The sequence below is a fragment of the Lolium rigidum genome, chromosome 2 (assembly GCF_022539505.1).
Source record: "Lolium rigidum isolate FL_2022 chromosome 2, APGP_CSIRO_Lrig_0.1, whole genome shotgun sequence".
NCBI classification, from domain to species: Eukaryota; Viridiplantae; Streptophyta; class Magnoliopsida; order Poales; family Poaceae; genus Lolium; species Lolium rigidum.
In genome coordinates this window covers 226,727,815-226,734,346 of record NC_061509.1, presented here as the reverse complement: position 1 = coordinate 226,734,346, position 6,532 = coordinate 226,727,815, and the positions used below count along the sequence as shown (strand labels likewise).

Genomic DNA, 6,532 nt, shown 5'->3' with positions numbered 1-6,532 from the left:
GCATGTTGGAGCCTTGTCTTGATGAAGGTATTTTCTTACTAATTCTTGCTGATGGAGTCGAGTTTGTTCTATCATTTTAATGTTCCTGGGTAATGCCACATGGCATCGTCCTGGTTTTTTAGGGACTGAGAGTGCAGTTCTTTTTCTTCGTGCTGTTCAACATTATTCTTCATTACCATCGATATATAAGCCCAGGGTTCAAAGCGACGGAATGAAGAAACACTTGCTAATGGTACTAATATTGAAAAGAATGTTTTTTGTTTCTTTAACATTATTTCCCCATTATTCATGTTAGAGATCATCGAGAACCTTATCTATGGTGACCTCTATGATGTCTACTTGTGTTCATTGGTATTCCAAATATTCAGTTCCAAGGATGAGCTTTAGCACGAGGATCTAAAAAGCATTTTTGAAATGATAAGTAAATCCAGACTTTAAAAATAGGTAACTTAACCTGGAGTGTACCATAATTATACTTCTATTTGTTCTTTTCCTAGACGAAAGATAGTAAAACGGCGAATCTTTCGCATATTTTTTATTGTGTTTCTTGAGATTGTATTGATTCTGGCTCCCCCTTTTTGCAGGATCAATTGACGATTGTGTGCACATGCCTGTGATTCACTTAATTTAGGAGATCCGATGTGCTGTGACTATAAAATCTAAGCCAATACTCTAGGTGTGGTTCAAATCTTCCTGGATTGTTGTGCATAAGAATAGAAATAGAAGGTAATAGAAAGATATACCTATATAATCACTCTTTGTAGTATATGGTCAGCTTGTATGACAAGTATGTGTGAATTATTCTACCCCTTGCTTTCCTTTTCATTAGCTCGTGGGAACGCCACACTTACACTTTCTATTTTGCTACCATTGGGACGATCACAATGACTATATTTTCTATATTAACTCAAGGAGCCACTGGATTTGAAAAAAAAAAATTGATAAGTCACGGCTTAGAGGAGACTGCTAGGCTGTGCTTAAGCAATTTTCTTCATTCTACATATGGTCTGCTCTATTTAAGTATCACATGCGGCTGCTTGCTTCTGAATAAGGGTTATTGTATGTTGCCATGCATCACATGTCAAACCAGTGGTTACTTTTGGCATTTTTTCTTCAGATTATTTATTTATATGAACTAGCAGGACGACCCGCGCATTTGCGCGGCTAGATATCTCATGGTCTTTTATATTTACATATGATACATGTAAATATGACAACTAAATACTGATGCAAAAACTCATACGTCAAAGTGACTTTTATTAGGTGACATAAATTTATTCATTACTTTGTGCCCATATATCATTCAGAATAGGAAAATATTGTATCCAATATTTACAGAGACTAAGGAAGTATTAGTTGATTTTTGGGTAATATGTTTTATTGGGTGAATTAGGGATTGGAGTCTAACATTAATGTTTAATGCCTAAAAATTGTGTTACATGCCTAAAAATTGTGTTGCCTTTTTTCTATCCATATGAATGTCATTTGTGTATATGGAGATGCTTCCACAAATGCTTGCATTGGAACCCAGACTCTTAGTTGTGTGTATTGATCAAAAATTTCTGAAATAGTCTCCACCCTCCAAAGGTCAACGTTGCAATAGATTACCAATCCAATTAAATTATGAAAAGACTCACCCTTGAAAAAAAACTGCTTTAGTACACTAAAAATTGCAGGAAACATAGTGAAAAAAAATCAAACTCTCCCTTTCGCTAGCTTCCTTTCTTGTCTAAGGTGACTTCTCTGCTAGTATTGCATGCACTTCTGGCCGGGAAATCCATGCACATATGCTTGCACTTCTGGCAATGAAATTCATTCACGTTCTCTAGTACTTGCCTTCTGCATGCAATGGTGGCCATCATCTGAACTCATCGCCTCTAATCTGTAAAGCTGCAGCCCGTATGAGATGCCATTATTACTCTGGTCTCATCATCAAGGTGTAAATAAGGATAGATTCATAGATGGCTACCTTGAATGAGTACCTTGTGAAATCTTTTGTTCATCTTGTCAACTCAGTTGCTCACGTCCATATGTGTATGCATCGAGATTGAAATAGATCTCCAGCTCACATCTCTGGTCACCTAGTTGACGCGCCATTGTGCTGGAAATCGGTAGATCTACATGGTGCTAAAGGGCGCTTATAGTAGCCGTTCACGGTGGCATCTCCAGTTGTGGTGTGGATCGATTAGACCAAAATCTTCGGAACTGAGGAACATCCTGCCACCTTGATATGCTCTACGACAACGAACATGGCACTGCAGTGTGGTCACATGTGCCCAAGTGGGATGAAACGCTGGAAGACCACGCTTTTTTGTCGAAGTTGCTTCGCCGAGCTATGCAGGATCACATCAATGGATTGTTTTTATTACTCAGAGATCAGTCGTTCCTGTACCAGTCCGGTCTAGACTGATGAAGGCTCTTACCCAGTCCGATCCAAAATCACGCTGGTGATGGAAACCGCCTGATATGCTGCGCCCTAGCCAATCCCTTGATGATTCTTCTCTCACACAATCCAACCGATCATCCCGGCCGCCGACCTGACTGGTCCCTTGGCGTTTTGTGTCTGCCGAGGTAGCATTGTAGCAACACGTTAGGTCGATGAATCTGCTCCGCATATGGATTAATGTCCTGCCTTCCAAAACGGTCTTGACTGGCTGCATAAAGAAACTATCATCGTTGGAGTACATCTCCTACGTACCTGGCCGTCTGAAAAGTTGATACCACTGGAGGACCATACACTACGGGAAAACAGGGCTTTGCCGTGCAGCCTAAACGCACGGCAAAGGGGCAAATCAGCTCGGCAAAGTCTTTGCCGTGCGGCCGTGCACGGCAAAGATTGCCCGGCAAAGACCCGCCCGGCAAAGCCATCTTTGCCGTGCGTCGCGCGAAAATCGCACGGCAAAGGCTTTGCCGAGCGACGCAGCTTTGCCGTGCGCTGTGGCCTCTTTGCCGTGCGATTCCCTTTGCCGTGCGCTGTGCCGCTTTGCCGTGCGGCTGTCTTTGCCGTGCGCTTCCACTCCAGCCCGCACGGCAAAGAGTGCCTTTGCCGTGTGCTGTGGCCTTTGCCGTGTGCATGTGCACGGCAAAGAGTGCCTTTGCCGTGTGCTGTGGCCTTTGCCGTGTGCATGTGCACGGCAAAGGTGGTGCAAAATTTCCAGAATTTCCCTGCTTCCCCATTAATCCCTGCATATGCAATTCACAAATACACTTAACAGTTCAGATACACATATAGCACAATATATAGAGTATTTGCATCATCAACAACAAAGTTCATACACGAGTAGTCCAACAATGTCCATACAATAGTTCCAAGTCGCATAATTATTTCATACAAGCAACATCAACAACAAAGTCTCCAACATAGAATGTTCCAAGTCGCACAACAAGTTCATACACAAGCAACATCAACCTTCGCCACTTCCTTGTCCTTCTCCACTTCCTTGTCCTTCTCCACCTCCTTGTCCTCCTACAAGTTCGTAGATGCATAAGTTGTGCAAGTAGATGATTGAGTTTTCTTGCGAGCATACTGAAATTGTGCAAGTTGACCAGAAGAACAAAATACTTCTTGTGAAACTTAATCATACTTATTGCAAACACGCTGAAATTGTGCAAATTGTAGCTAGTGGTGCAGTACGATTCCTATGACTTAACTAGCTTCCTCTGGCATATGTGCTGAAATTGTGAAAACTTAATCAGGTTCTTCGATATTAGCGCAAATTTTCATGTTGTTAAGAAATTGCAATAGGTGTATGAGCTGAGGCTGATTAAGAATGTTCCTGAAATCAGTTGTAGAACCAGGAACAAACCTTCGCAGGTTAGCAAGAGATGAAAAAAATAGTTTACCTTTGCTCATGATTGGGTAAAGCGGATGTCAAACTATGGAGGTGTATGCCTAAGAAATTTACCTATAAACATGAGTTAATGACTAGACAAACTAAAAGGTATTTACCTTGCCATCATTTTGTATTTCAGGAATGATTAATCCAGCACCAGTATGAATTTTAAAGCTGAAATACGAGAATGCAACTTTAGGGGCCATTGAAAAGAAAAGATTATCTATATATACCATAAAATTTCCAGTAACCACTGTAAGATGCAGTCCAACAATAAGTCAATAACTACATAAAGATTAAATGAGATTTACATAAGTTTTGGATAAACAGATGAAATGTGCAGGCGGAACTTTCTACTGACTATTCAAAAAACAAAGATGACTTCCTAGAAAGCGTGCAGTCAAACTTTACTAACTTTGACTACTAACTGTAATAGGTACAACTGGTAAAGTAGAAACTGTACCACTAGATTTTTTAAATATTTTCATTAATTTCTACTAACATGTGTCTACAAAAAAGAACGTAGAACAAGTGAACAGCTAAAGGAAAACAAACATATGACAACTCTAATTCCCTCTTGAAGACAGCTACTTGGCATGGTATATAGCCTTGGACCAAAGTGCTGCGTCAGGTAATAGGACTGAAAATATAAGGACACTTCCAAACCTTTACAGTTATCAAGCTAACAATCTAGTCAAAACTTAAAACATCCACACAAAGACTCATTCTCTTATGCAGGCACCATGCTCATGTATCAATTGGCTGCGATCAGCACAGAAGTCTGGCGCCAGGAAATGGGGTAGCTAACCATAGGGGTGATATATCTTCCATTTTCTAAAAGAATATATGGAATACTATGAATGATCCTGGAATACATGATCACCACACTGAATAGTGTACAGACACGATCTGCACTTCAGACGCTCATCAATGGGATCTATTATATCGTAGCTCAAGTGTTCAGCATTTCCACCAGGATTCATCATCAGCAGCAGCAGCAGCAAGTAATGTAAACACAGCATCTAAAACAGCGGAGACAGCACGGAATCCCTAACACAACAGGAAAAAATAGCCGGAAGAGAACAAGGCGTACCATGATGAAGTCGTTGCCGAGGCCCTGGTACTTGACGAAGTGGAGCGCGCGCTCGGACTCGCGGCGCTCGAGGAACGAGGCGGCGGCCGCCGACCTGGGAGCGGACACGGCCATCGAGGCGACGGCGCGGCGGGGGGCGGGGGTCCCGGGGAAGGGACGGCGGAGGAGGCCGCGGGAGGAGTGGGTGGTGGATGCGGAGAAGGTGGCGGCGAAGGATGTGGCTCGGGCGGCGGCGGCGGCGGCGCGACGGGCTGCAGGGCGAATCGGCGGCGGCGGCGCGACGGGGGGCAGGGCGAGTCGGCGGCGGAAGCGGCGCGGGGGCAGGGCGAGTCGGCGGCGGCGGCGTGGGGGGCAGGGCGAGTCGGCGGCGGCGGCGCGGGGCGAGGAGCGCAGCTAGCTAGCGGATGTGTGGATGCGAGGCCGGCCAGCGGATGCGCGTTTGGATAACGTTCGGCGTCTTTGCCGAGCACGAGCTCTTTGCCGTGCGCCCTTGGGAGTTTGCCGTGCGGGCAGCTCTTTGCCGTGCGCTTCCGCACGGCAAAGATTTCTTCGCCGTCCACCCTTTCTTTGCCGTGCGCTCTACGCCCTCTTTGCCGTGCCCTTTCTCTTTGCCGTGCGCTGTAGCTCCTCTTTGCCGTGCGCTCGCCTTTGCCGTGTGTTTTAATTTTTTTTGCACGGCAACGATTTCTTTCCCGTGCGCGAGCACACGGCATTCGATGGTTGCACGGCAGCGGCTCTTTTTCCCGTAGTGATAGGCTGAGCTCTCCTTCGTCTTCTAGGCTTCACGCTTGGGTACTGGCATCGCTTAACGGCGCGACGCTGTTTTCTCTGATCTCTATTACGCTTTTGGCCGCTTGTAATCTCACTGGATGATACTTCTACTGCTCCTGATTGCCGCCGGTGTTATACTATTATTGCTCACCAAGGTCTTCGGTTCGTCGCGCGTTTTCCCCGCACCCAAATAGTTCTCGATCAGAGCGAATCGATGTTCCATGAAATCCTGACGATGCACGCCTATTGATGTTGCCAGCGCATCCGCGGGATCTCTCTTCCTGCACACACTACCCTATTTCGAATTGGATTCCAACTGATTCCTACACTACAATCGCATACTCCTCTCTCGAAACATCTTCTTCTTGCCACCGTTGAGAGTCGCCCCAGTTCGGCCGGGCCTTCCTGATACCCCGGCCGGCCCTCTCAGACCTGCTGCAGTTGCAAAGGAACGTGGTATGAGAAATCAAATGGATCAGGAATCATCATAATAAATCGTTAAGTCGATAAGCAGATTACATAAGAAGTTTGCTTTCCTGTGTACGTCCAAATAGTCGAATCTAATTAAGAGCATGAATTCTAGACAGGTGGTGAAAGTACTTGCCCAGATATAGCCTTTGACGCATCGAGCAGCAGTAGAGGCAAATCAGATTTGCACGTGTGTATCAGTGTATGCATGACTCCATTCACTTTGGCGGAATCTGGTTTCGCGCGGACGTTATCTACTGTAATTGTTGGGCATGAACGCGTCATGTAGAACGGAGGCGACGGGCTGATGATTTTGGCCGCGGCTGCGCACGAGGCAATATTTCCCAAAGGAGAGGAAGTCGAGACG

At 45.1% G+C, this 6,532-nt stretch overlaps 1 long non-coding RNA gene across 1 annotated transcript; it reads right to left on the bottom strand.

Moving 5' to 3' along the window:
- Nucleotides 1-3,229: 3,229 nt before the first annotated feature.
- Nucleotides 3,230-5,095, bottom strand: LOC124688251. Its single transcript, XR_006998466.1, has 3 exons — nt 4,927-5,095; nt 3,950-4,007; nt 3,230-3,466 (listed from the first exon to the last, which is right to left on the bottom strand). It is a non-coding gene; the product is annotated as an uncharacterized LOC124688251 (long non-coding RNA).
- Between the last annotated feature and the right edge of the window lie 1,437 nt (nt 5,096-6,532).